This window comes from Hemicordylus capensis, chromosome 3, assembly GCF_027244095.1.
Source record: "Hemicordylus capensis ecotype Gifberg chromosome 3, rHemCap1.1.pri, whole genome shotgun sequence".
Lineage (NCBI taxonomy): Eukaryota > Metazoa > Chordata > Lepidosauria > Squamata > Cordylidae > Hemicordylus > Hemicordylus capensis.
In genome coordinates, this window is record NC_069659.1 from 186,202,518 (window position 1) to 186,215,299 (window position 12,782).

The 12,782-nt window shown below is 45.1% G+C and overlaps 1 protein-coding gene across 9 annotated transcripts in view; it reads left to right on the forward strand.

The window, feature by feature from the left end:
• Positions 1-9,067: 9,067 nt before the first annotated feature.
• Positions 9,068-12,782, forward strand: part of AKAP11 (A-kinase anchoring protein 11) — a 60,158-nt gene continuing 56,443 nt past the window's right edge. For 2 of the 9 annotated variants that reach the window (XM_053306465.1, XM_053306466.1), the window contains exon 1: positions 9,068-9,386. The gene's annotated coding sequence lies outside the window, so the exon portion shown is untranslated. The remainder of the gene's footprint in view (positions 9,387-12,782) is intronic. The other 7 variants (XM_053306460.1, XM_053306457.1, XM_053306461.1 and 4 more) reach the window with 4 other exon arrangements.

Consider the following 12,782-nt stretch of genomic DNA (forward strand, 5'->3'; position numbering starts at 1 on the left):
CATAGTATGTCAGACCTAATGTACTTCTGTCTGCCTGCCTCCACCTTGCCCTGACTATTCATTCCACTTTGCTCACACTGGCTTCCTTCATATCCCCATGAACACTTGTCGTCTGTAACAAGACTTTCCCCAGGGGCCCATGTCCTCCTGTATTGTATGGGGCCACTGGAGTTGTCAAGTCAAGGAGATCAATGGAGGGAGTACCTACCTTTCCCCAGAATTGGGGCTTACTCAGTACCGTTGTAGAAGTCTTGTGGGAGACATATCGTATCCCAGCTATGGTGACCCAGTAAGCTAGAATACACATTGCTGATTCCACATTGGGAGCTGGGAATACATTAAAAATTAATTCCATGAATGGACTGGAGGATATGGGACCCCAGCAAGTAAAATCACCATAGGAACCATCAGTTGTTGCAGTATCACATGGGAATCTTGTGCTCTGCATGTCATACTGTAGCTCTCCTTTGTCTACTGCACAATAATACATGAAAGGTCATCTTCACTTGTATAAGCAGTTGATGGATATTTGACTGACTCTTGGATGATGAAGTGGTACAGTGTCCAATTACTTGCAGCTGGAATGGGTAATTTCTGTAAAATCAAATGTCTGTAAAACCATATGTTTGGGGTAAAAAAATAAATAAATGTTGGTACTTTCACCTCTGTACCATTTTCCCCATTCCAAAAGCTCCAGACACCCCTCTTTTCACTAAGGATGCATTTGCACTAGCAGCTACTCCTGTATTTACTGCAAAACCTACTTCTACTTTGATTCTATTCTTTAACATGTGTCCTGCAGTCTCCAGATTTATACTTCACATTTTAGTATCTGCAGATTGACCATGTGTTAGATCACCTGGTCCACTCCTTTAACTGTTTATGTCGAGGCACACTTACTGAAGAAATAGGATGGACTGTCCAATCTGTTGAATGTCCTTCCACCCCCCAAATAGAGACATCACTGCACTTCATTCCCAGGTAATGATTAGTTAAAATAGTGGTGAACCTCTATGCTCTCCACCAAAGCAAGATGCCCCCATTGGTTTAGCTACATCAACAAAGACTAATGTAAAATAAACGCAAGAAGGAACCATATTTGAGACACAGGCAGCTTTCATCTGGTTTCATCATACATTAGATCATTCAGAGTTAACTCTAAAAATGTTGTGTTCCCTTTTGCATCACACGTAACAAAGAGAAAATTAGACTATATAAAGGGACCTGTACTTCAGTGTATGACTATTCAAAACATTTTGAGGAGTGGGGGAGTCTAAGTAGGGGAATTAATACGAATAGACAGTTCTACAAATTATTTACATCAAATATTTGTGCCGTGAGATATGTTATATATATCCCACAGTGAAATGGTAAATTACATGGGGATACCCATGTAATGTCAAAAGGCAGTTGGAGACCAGAGCTGTTTTGGCAGCAGGTGTAGAATCTATATATTTATTTTTCCTAGGAGTACCTGTTGCTAATCCCATGTGTGGCAGCTCTTGCGAGAGCAGCTGCCTGGGAGATAGCAATGGGGATGAGGAGACAACGGCAGTGGCAGCCAGTTGGCCAGAGGAGGCGGCTGCGGGCTGGCCTGTCCAATGGGAATAGGAGGTGATGGCAGGCAGCCTGCCACCAGGAGAAGAAGGCGGGTTGACCCGGTCCTGCTGGCAGGAACAGGAGGCGGTGGCGGGGCGGGCAGCCACTGGGAGCATGAGGCGGCAGAGGGCCAGGCTGACCCGGCCAACCTGCCGGGAGGAGGCGGCGGTGGGCCAAGACGACGCAGCCAGGCTGCCAGGAGGCGGCGGCCACTACCAGGAGTGGGTGGGAGGAGGTGGCAGCCTGGCTTTCTGGCCAACCCGCAAGCCAGAAAGCATGGGATGGGTGGAAAGAAGCAGGCAGGGGGGAAGCGGCCAGTTGGCCAGAAAGCCAGGCGTGTCGGCATTGGGGGTGGGGGGGAACAGCAGTGGTGGGTGGGCCAGCCAGAGACGCAGATGCTCTGTGCCCTGCCCAGCTAGTATTAATTATTTCACTTATATACTGTAGTAGTGCCAGTGTTGGTGAGAGACAGAGCTGGCTTGCCTAACCATACCCCATGTGGCCAAAGTGCTGTTCTCCCTGCTCATTGGGGAAAGGTCTGTTTACTTCAATCAAATGCAATGATTGGGAAGCCAAAGCAGGAGGGGACAATTCTGTTCATGATTGTGAGGGATGCCTTCTTGCCAACCACTTGGGATGATGATGATGATGATAATGATGATGATGATGATAGTGATAGTAACTATTCTTAAGCACATAAGAAACTAGGTTCTGATGTAGTAGTTCTGTATCTACATAAAATTAACGATGACATGTTCCTGCCTGAAAGCTTACTGTCTAAATAAACACAAAAGGAAAGGAAAGAAGTGGAGTAAGGAAGGCAATGGAGGAAGCAAAATTATAGCAAATTAAGGAAGGCCTCAAATTTAAAAAAACGTCTTGAGGCTTTGCTTAAAGACTAGGAAAGACTGAATCATACTACTGTCAGGAAGCAGTGGATTCAAAAGGTAGGTGACACTGAAGAAAATGGGTGGTGAGAAGACAGCAAGTGAGAGATTTGGTCTAGCTAAGAGATTGGTGTTTTAAGAATGCAGAGCATGTTGGCGCACTGCTGAGGGTATCTAAAATAACGCCAACACTGTTGTGCAAGAGTGCTCTTGTACTAATATGTAGAACTTTTTGCGTGATGCTACAGCCATAATTTCCAATGGTCATACCATTGCGCAAGTGTGACTGCTCAATTTTATGCATGAGCATAAGAGCGCTCTTGCTCAATAGTACTTATTGTTTTAGATAGTTACAGCAGCAGTACAGGGGTGCAGAAGCCCCACAATAACATAGAACAACCTCATAGGCCTGTGGAGATTTTTAAATGGCAAAGACTTAAGCTCTTTGGCGACAGCCTCTGCCTTCCAGTCTAAGCTATCTCACAGGGCTGTGGGAATATTCAAGCCATAAAATTGCTACTCAGACATGAAGCTCAAGTTGGGAGACAGCCTCTATCTTTCACTCTCACATGCCCCACAGAGGCATGAAATTAACTGGGTAAACTTGGGAAGTCCCTGTGGCTCATCCTTAAATCAGGGTTGTTGTGAGGATAAAAGGAGTGTGAGGGTGTGTGTGGATTTACTATGGATTTACAATTGGGGATATAGAAGAAATGACAGAGCTCAGATAAAATGAATGTTTTCAAATTTAATGGCAAATTTTATTCACAGGAGTGAGGACTTGCTATGGCCCTGCCCCATTATTAGCTATCTAGGGCCGATATTAGCTATATGGACAAACTAGAAAGGAAATGTGTAAAACAGGATGTACGCCTATATAAAAGATATATTGATGATATAATCATCATAACTAGGTCTAGAGAACAAGCTGATGAGATTTTTGAGAGGTTGAATACAGTAGGAAGCATAAGGTTAACTAGAGAGATTCCCAACATATTGGGTTGGTTACAGTATTTGGAAGTGAAAATTCATCTTGCAGGGAGTAGTCCCAAGACTAAGTGGTATAGGAATCCGGCAAATAAAGACTTTATTATTAACTAGTATTTTTAAGCCCGTTAAAATAATGGGCGCTAATTGGGTTATGTTTCCCCCCTCTCCTCCCCCCTGCCCCACTTCCTCTTGCCCCTCCCCCCGCCCTTCCCCCTTGCCCTCCTCCCCCTGCATTTTTAAATTTTCTTCTTACTGGCCCGCCGCTCCTCCTCCCGGGCGGCAAACAGTTAATTTTGGAAGCGGCGGTGAAGCAGCAGCAGGCGGCGGCGACTGGGTCCGATGCCGGCCGCGGTGGGCCCGCCACACCAAGCGGCCTGCCGTGGCCGCTGCCGCCTTGTCTGTCGTTGCGGCCGGCTGCCAGACAGCCGCTGCTCCCCCCATTCCCACCTTCTGCCCCTGGTATCGGGGCCCACTGCGGGCTGCCCGTCCGCTGCCGGGCCGGCTCCGCAGCCACCAACCGTCGCCCTGCCACCGCCGCCATGGGCCCCACTCACCGCCGCTATCGCTTCCCTGTTGTCCTGTTGTGGCAGCGGCCGCCGCCATCAGGCCCTGTCGCCCCGCCGCAGCTGGCATCGGCCCTAGTCGCCGCCGCCTCCTGCTGATGCTTCGCCGCCGCTTGGAGGTCCGGACTGGGACCCAACATGGCCGCCTGGTGCCTGCGGCCATATCTTTCTCGGACGTTCTGGGCATGCGCTCTGCGCATGCCCAGAACAGCCGAGAAAGACACAGGCACAGAGACACGGGCGCATACCCAAGCCTTTTATTATAGAGGATAACACATCAGCACACCCACAGATTATTAAAACTCACACTATGGATAATATAATTAAAAGAGCAGTAACAGTCTCATCAGAATAATATAAAGAACAATCAAAAGAAAGAGCTATAGCACTGGGACAAAGTAATGGTTACAGGCTTCCTTTACGAAGAATAGCAGGAATTAAATTTGTACCTGGCTTACCCATTTCCTTTGTATCTGACAATTTTGTTAGACAGTGCCAGAGAACATTACATAAGTATGACATTAAGGCCAATGTGGTGGTTCAGTCAGCTAAGATGTTGAAACAACTGGTGAGAACGAGGTTATATGATAGATGTGACAAGACAGATTGTCCAGTATATGAAATGGGGGAAGGGAGTTGTGGATTGAAAGGAGAAGTGTACAGAATAGCTTATAAAGAGCGTGGGGAGTTTTATATTGGAGAAACAGGAAGAGAGTTAATCACTAGATTTAAAGAACACTTGGCAGATACAAAGTATGTGAAGAGAGAGATGCCATGGTCAGCACATGTAACCAAATATAATGAGGGAATAATAATACCTGTTGAGAGGTGGAGTGTTGCTTAATGTGAAGATTAGAGAGGTGAGAGAGAGAAATTCAAACCCAGTGTAAATGGTAGGGAAGAGCCAAAGGAGACCGTGAAATATATTGGCTACTATGGAGTATGTGGTGTAAGAACACAGACACACAGCTGTGTGAACTTGGCTCTCTTTATCCCTTTTCTCTCCCTCACACCTATTAACCTCATTTGTTGATTGAAATTACTGCCAGAGTGTAATATGTGAACCATATAAGCAGGTGATCCAAAGAAGAAGCAGGAACAACACTGAGGCTGGTGTCTGATGCTGAAATGTGTTTTTATTATGCTTTTAACAACATTTTACAAGGTTTTATCATCTGTTTTTACACAATAAATTTGAAGGTCTTAAAGAAATACCTGGGAGTCTTTTTAAATATGCGTATTGCATTGTCAGCTTACTAACTGAAGTGAATTCTGGCAACAGAAGATTTGTAAGTATTTCAGGTGGTACAATCTCCTTTTGTTTTTTTGTTTTTGTTTTGCATTGCCCTCTGGATACTCCAAGAACTGCAAAATATGTTGTACACTGCATTTTTAATTCTGGGAATCAGCTTGCCAAGTGTTCATCCTATAGCATTGCCATATCTCATATTTCCATTTTAGCAAGTTCTAATGAAAGCAGCTATGCTTATGCCTATAATCTCCATTAAGCACAAACACACACCATCCTTGGAATACTGTGAACTTGAATCCATTGCTCAGCAATGGCTTAAACACCTAATAGCAGTACATCTTGGAACACTTTAGAAGACTTGCTGTTTTATTGTTGCACAAGCTTGTGTGGGCTACATGGAGATGAAAAATATTTTTGACAGACATATTTTTGGTTTCTGTACCTGTGAAAATGGCAAAGCCAAATAATATTGAAAAGCCAAAAGTACATTCTGACAAAATAAATGACATTTATAACTGCAGTAATGAAAACTAATTAATGGAGCTGTAGATGCTTATTTTTGCAGAAATGTCATTATTTACACCTCTGATATTTCATGACTTCTCTTCAAGCATCTTATCCACACACATCTGGCACTTGAAAATCATGCATCTGATGCATTTGGGGACTTCCAGTCCACAAAAACCTATGCTATAGATTGTCATCTAAGTCATCACAAGCTTTTGCTGCTGGACTTACACAGCTACCCATCTATCAAGAAAATGGTGCAAGAGCCTTATACAGCCATGTTAGCTGTTGGAGCAGGACAGGTACACATCTGCATTTGGGATCCATTATCAATTTGTTTGATAATTAGCTGTGAATAAAATAGTCCTCCTTGCTATTTGTAGCATTCAACCTAAAATAGAAGCCAAGCTACAATTCACAATTTTGTCAGGCTATGCCTGCTTTCCCCTATTTCAGCAGCATTTAACACTACTGGAAGCTTAAAACTGCTATTAGAATCACTGTCCAATCAGAATCCACTGTAGATTAAAACACTGAATTATACATTGGAATGCTTTATATTGGAGATAAGCACATAAAAAAGTTAACATTTCAGAGTTTAAGATCAACATTTTAGCTTAAGCACTCCAAATAACTTAGATGAGCTAATTTTAGCCATTATGGACACAAACTTGCAACACATTCTGTTCAATGACTGACTTCAGACTTTAAACACCTCTTTACTTTAGCTTCTAGCTATACTTTGCTAGCAATAAACTGGACTTTAATTCATGTGTTCAAAGTTAGTCTTACAGTCTCTTGAAGACACCCTGAAGAAAACTTGGGTAGAAGTGATTGTGTGGAACCAAGATAGGAGGAAAAGCTACCTAGGTTTTCCTTCTACCTCGATTGCACACAATCACTTCAACCAGAGGTTAGAGATGTGCACGAAACTGGTTTGGAGGCCCTTTATGGGCCTCTGAACCGGTTTGAAGAACCTGCAGTTCCGCTGGTTCGAAGGCAGCGGGGGGAGGGTGCACTTACCCCTCCCACCACTTTCCCCCCTCTGGCGTCAATTTTTTTAAAAAAGCCCATCGGGGTGGCAGAGTACCTCCCTGCCACCCCGTTGCCCTCGTTTTCTGGATATGACTGGAACTCGCCAAAGCACCTGCACATGCCTGTGCTGGTGTGTTGGTGGCTTCTGGTCATATCCTGAAGATGAGGGTGATGGGGAGGCAGGGAGGTATGCTACCGCACCGATGGACTTTAAAAAAAACTGACACCGGTGGGGTGAAAGTGGTGGGAGGGGTAAGTGCACCCTCCCCCCACTCTTAAAGGGAGACCCCCGTCACCTTCAAACTGCCCCACTGTGGTTCCGTGCACACCCCTACCAGGGGTGTAACTATAATTGAGCAGATGGGTTCAAAGTACCCCCAGGCCCCCCAGCTCCACCCATTCTTATTTTCTTCATTATCTCCCTCATTTCGAGGGGCTGCTGTGGAGAGGGGCAAACACAGGCCCTCTCCTAGCTACACCCTGACTTCAACCCAGGTTTTCTTCTTACCTTGTTTCCACAAAACCGAAAATTGGGAGCACACACAGCTGCCAAACCTGGGTAAAACACAGTTTTTGGTTGTGTGAATGACCTCACAGGTAAGCCCTTTCCGTCTAATACTTGCTACATGTTGCACAATAATATAATAATTCAAGAAGCCGGCAGTTTTCAGTATCACAAGCACCATTGGCCATATCAGCTCAGCAGTAACTTAAGAGTTTACTCATGTTCCACCACAACTTCTGGATGTTGTAGGCCGAGTGGTATGGCCAGCTTCCAGCTGCTTGCCAGCAAAAATCAGCCTCTTCTGGTCAGAGGGATTGGTGCCTTCTTTATTTTGACTTTCACATTTTATTTATTTATTCATTTGATTTTTATACCGCCCTTCTGAAATGGCTCAGGGCAGTTTACAATTAAAAACAGAAACCATTAAAACCAATAACAATTAAAACAGAAATATAAATATGAACACCAATTAAAACACATCTTAAAAAACAAAACAATTAAAACCCTGAAAACCAGGTTAACATTAAAACAATTAAAACTAATTAAAAACCCTGAAAGATGGGTTTTAAGGGCTCTCTTGAAGGTCAGTAAGGAATTAAGATTGCAAATTTCTGCTGGGAGTGCATTCCACAGCCCGGGAGCAGCTACAGAGAAGGCCCGCCTCTGACATGCACTATTCTCAGTATTGTGTCATTTGGCTACATCTCCAGGGTGATGGTCTTGCCAGTCAAGGCCTTCACAAAGATTTGTCTGCCTCCTCTAATATGAAGTAAGTCCTAAGTTAGAGTAGAGCAGGGATGTAGCTAAGGGAGACTGCCTGTGTTCACCCCTCTCCCTGGTGGCCCCTCCGAGTGAGGGGGATAATGGAGAAAATAGAGTGGGGTGGAGCTGGGGGGCTGCCCTCAGGACCTGGAGGACCCATATTCTTTGAACCCATCCACTCAATTATAGTTATGCCCCTGGTTTAGTTACGCCTCTTTTCTTTGTTATGAACTTTCATTTTTTTCACCATGTTCAGCCACAGGCTCTCAAGTAACACATGCACACCAGGGGATATACTATAACATTTTGTTGCAGGTATTTGCTCTAATATTGCAACATATTTATTGTTGATCTTATTAAAGAGCAGAATAGATATTTCCTAAAGAAACAAATATCTATCATTTGAGGGAAGGGGCTAGAGGCACGGTGGCTTCCGACCTCATGAAAGAGGGCTTGGAAGGACACTCTCTGGCGAGTCTGGTGCATGCTTCCCGGCTGGGAGAAAAAGGCCCAACCACTTCAATAACCGACCCAAAACAGACACTCATGATGAGGAAGAAATGAGTGCACCTCCATTCTCCGAAGAGGTTTTGCGTCTGTTGGTGTGTTTGGGTTTTGCACCTGAGCTTTTCAACAGCAGCCGGGAACCACCTTCCAAGGTCACTAGAGCAAGGTCTGGGCTGCAGCGCAAGCTTCTGAATCTTGTCCTAGCTTCCCATTCAACATAATTTCCTCTCTCTGTTAACATACACTAAGATAACGATGCATGTATTGTACGATAGCTATCAATACACCTACACGCCTCGCACACTGTTTCCCTCCCTCTCTCTCATCTTTGGCCACCACTGGTATCCTTCGACCTGACGGCTGCCCAATCCCAGCAGAGCCAGGAGGGATGCACGCAAGAAGCAAATCCCTTCTCTGACTGTAGCTTCACCCGCTGCTACTGAGCATGCGGAGGAAGACATCGCGTGTGCTTGGTAAACAGCAGCAGCAGCTACTACGTCTTTGGGTGATGGTGGCGCTCCTCCCCTCCTCCTCGCCCCGCAGCCTCTGAACTTGGAGCGCGGCGGACGGGGGGCGACAGCGGATGCAGGAGCGATCGGAAGGGGACGCGATGGCAGTAGGGAGTCTCGCGAGAAGAAGAAGGAAGGGCCGCGAATGAGACGGGCCGGTCGCTGTCACCGTGATGTACGTGTCGTGTGAGAAAGGGACGCGTCTGCTGAGGCCGTTTGCCGGTGGCTGAGAAAGTGAGGCCCGCAGGAGTTGGGGCCGGGCAGCGCGTGGTAGGCTGCACAGGCGACGACAGGGACGGAGGGAGGGAAGGGGCCGTGAGCCAGCCAGCCAGCCAGGGTCAAGGGTCCCTGGGCGGGGGGCAGTGAGGGACGAATTCTGTCGGCTTGTCTTGCCTGCCATGGTTTCTTCCGGCCCTGGGCTGCTTCTCCTGCATCTTGACTCCGTTCTCTCGCGCAGGCCCTTCCCACTCCCTTATCTCGCTCTTCTTTACCCGGGTGGTGGTGATGTTGGTCTCCGGTGACTTTCTTCGGGAAGCATTCCCCGAAAGTACTTCCCTTCTCCTATCCCCCTTCCCTTTCTCCAAACGGTGGTGAGAGGGAGACTCTCGGATACCTTGTCAACGCTTAAAAATCCAAGGGAGCTGCTGTTGGTGGTGGTGGTGGTGATGATGATGATTAATGTATTTGCATACCTTTTTTTTTTAAGTATTGAAAGTGTTTCATGCAGGTTGTGGTAATAAACCTTACAACTATCTTGTGAGGTAGGTCAGTAAGTGTGATGACTGATACAATATTTTCAAGTGTTTGACTTTGAAAATACATACTTGCTGTCTCTCAAGGCATTGAATATGTATTATCGACCCTTTGCACCACACTCTCAAATGTTAAGTCTGTGTTCATCCTAAGTAGTATTATCTATACCTGATTAAAGCAAAAAATATTTGCTTATCAGGGATAGTTATAGGTGCAGCACCTCCAAATGATTTGCAGAAAGCAAAGAAATTCAATAGCCCATGTTGTTCACCCCGTAGGGGTATGAGACCTGATGTCCAGTCTGAGATATTGTACTGGTCTACAAAATCATCACTGGGATTAGGGCTGCAGCAGTTTAAAACAAATTTAGTAACATGCCCCTGAGCATATGGTGAGTGCTGTTACTTCAGCAGGCAACAACTACAGTCAGCACAATTTGTAAATGAGGTGACAGTACTTGCTGTTTGTTCAGAAGCTCATGTTATCAAATGCCGCAGCTTTTGCAACTGCCACCAGCCTACACAGGTAGTGGATTGGAGTATGGAGAAACTAGCCAGATCGTGTTTCCTGGGTTATGATTTTATAGGCCAGTACAATATAGGGGGTTACAGCAGGAGAGAGGGCATGCCCTCAACTCCTGCTGTAGGCTTCCAGTGGCATCTGGTGGGTCACTGTGTGCAACAGGATGCTGGACTAGATGGGCCTTGGGCCTGATCCAGCAGGGCTTTTCTTATGTTCTTAATATCTCAGACTGGACATCAGGTCTCACGTCCCCATGGTATGGACATCATGGGGCATTGGATTTCTTGGTTTTTTGCAGTTCAGTTGGAGTTGCCGATAGATGCATAACTATCTCTGTAAATCGGAAGTTTTTTTGCTTTAATTGCTTTGTTTAATGCTTTTTAAAATGTAGGAGGATCCTGTATGTGCCACAATATGTGTGTTCAATACAAGGAGTCAAAGTAATAAAAGCTTGGGTTTAAAACAAGCCACAACTTTATTGTGCAGTTGTTGTGGTGGTGGTATGTTGTTGTATGATGCCCATTTACTGCATTGTATGGTGGCTGTGTTCTGTTTTAAAAAAAAGTTCTAACACAGTAAGGATCATAGGCAAATATTGGGAGTGACAGAGGCAATTATACTAGGCTTGTGGACAATGGCCACCAAATCTCTTGGCTCAGCAATGTAGAGAGCTACCTCACAGTGTTGTTGGGGATAAGCAAGGAGTGGAAGGGAATCATATAAGCAGTGCATTTTCTCTCTCAGGCTTGGCTACCTCCCCAATAATAGGGCACACAATTGCTTGCATGCATTCAGGTTATATAAAAACCTACAACTTATCAACAACAACCCTACAAGGTAGCTGAGCCTGAGAGAGAGAGAGAGAGAATGCACTGCTTAGGTAGCTGACCTATGTTAGGTCTATGTTAGGTAGACTTAACAGTGGTTGCGATTTTGTGAGTGCTTTTCAACTTCTGCTCCTCATAACTTAGCCATTTTTTCCATGGATTCATTTAAAAACTGACACATTTGTTCAGCAGGCAATTCTGAGCTTTAAAATGCCTGTTCTAGCATGAATAGTGCAAAAGGAAAGCTTTGAGAAGCTATGGGAGGTCAGCTGGGGAGGTTAGGTGAAATAACACATTAGAATGCCATTTTACCTCTCCACCCATAAGCCACAGGGACTTCTGAGCCTGTGTAATTTTACGGATGGGGGAGCTGAGAAATAATGGCTTGCCTAATGCCAAAGGAGTTGTGGACAGACATCAGATCTAAACTGGGGACTTCATGAGCCACAGCTCTTATCTGATATGCTAAATTAGTTCACAAAGATATATAGTCCAAAGCAGCATAATGTTTTTATTAGAACAAAGAATCAAACAGGAAGCTTTTGAATCCAACAATAATCTTCATCAGGATGGTAAGTAGAAAGTTTTGGAACAACCCTTTGTGTGTTTTGAAAACATCTCTGCTAACTGGGCACCTTTTTAATGTAGCAATTCTCTTTATTTAGCAGGGGGAGAGTAACTGGCCCTCTCCACCCCCAGCACAATATCTCCAGTGACTGTTGCTGGTGTCCATCTTATGTTTCTTTTTAGATTGTGAGCCCTTTGGGGACAGGGAGCCATCTTATAATTAATTAATTAATTAATTCTCTACAGAGGTGCACCTAGGTAATTTTGGAGCCTGGACCTAAAAGCCTTTGGAGGGCCCCCCTTGCTGGACCCCACCCCCACTGCAAGTCAAGGATCATTCCCCTATATCTCACACACACTGTGACACATACAGTATTTTTAACCCATGGGTTTTTGAGGGTACAAACAGCAACCATACTCACAAGAATGTAATATAAATATGTATATTTATGCAAATATGCATATGAAAAATATTTCAGCACGTACCTTATTCCCATCCAAAACATTTCTTCCCCATCCCCGTCTCTAAAGCACCCGACACATGTCACAATCACACTCGGCTTCCCAGCACAGTTTTGGTGAGCGGTGCAGACTAAAGAGGATTTGGCGGCCCCCAGGGGGTGTGGAGGCCCTGGACTTCGGCCCCAAAGTCCAGGGGTAAGAGCACCACTGTTCCTCTATGTGAACCGCTTTGGAAACTTTCATTGAAAAGCAGTATATTGCTTAGTTGGCTGTCGTACCTTTCAAAGGCTGCTTCAAGTCTTCATAAAACCTGCACTGTCATCTTTTGGTTCTGCAAACTCCAGACTGCTGAGGTACCAACATGTCCCCTCCCTTTCATCCTTTTGCTTTCCTTCTAGCCTTTAGGACTCAAGAAACTGTTTAATGCTTTGATGTTTTGGTTGGTCCTAATAAAAGCATTATCCTATTGTGGATTTTTCTTCTATCAGCCAGTATGGCTTCCTACAATTTTGTGTTTTAAAGATAGATTAAGTGT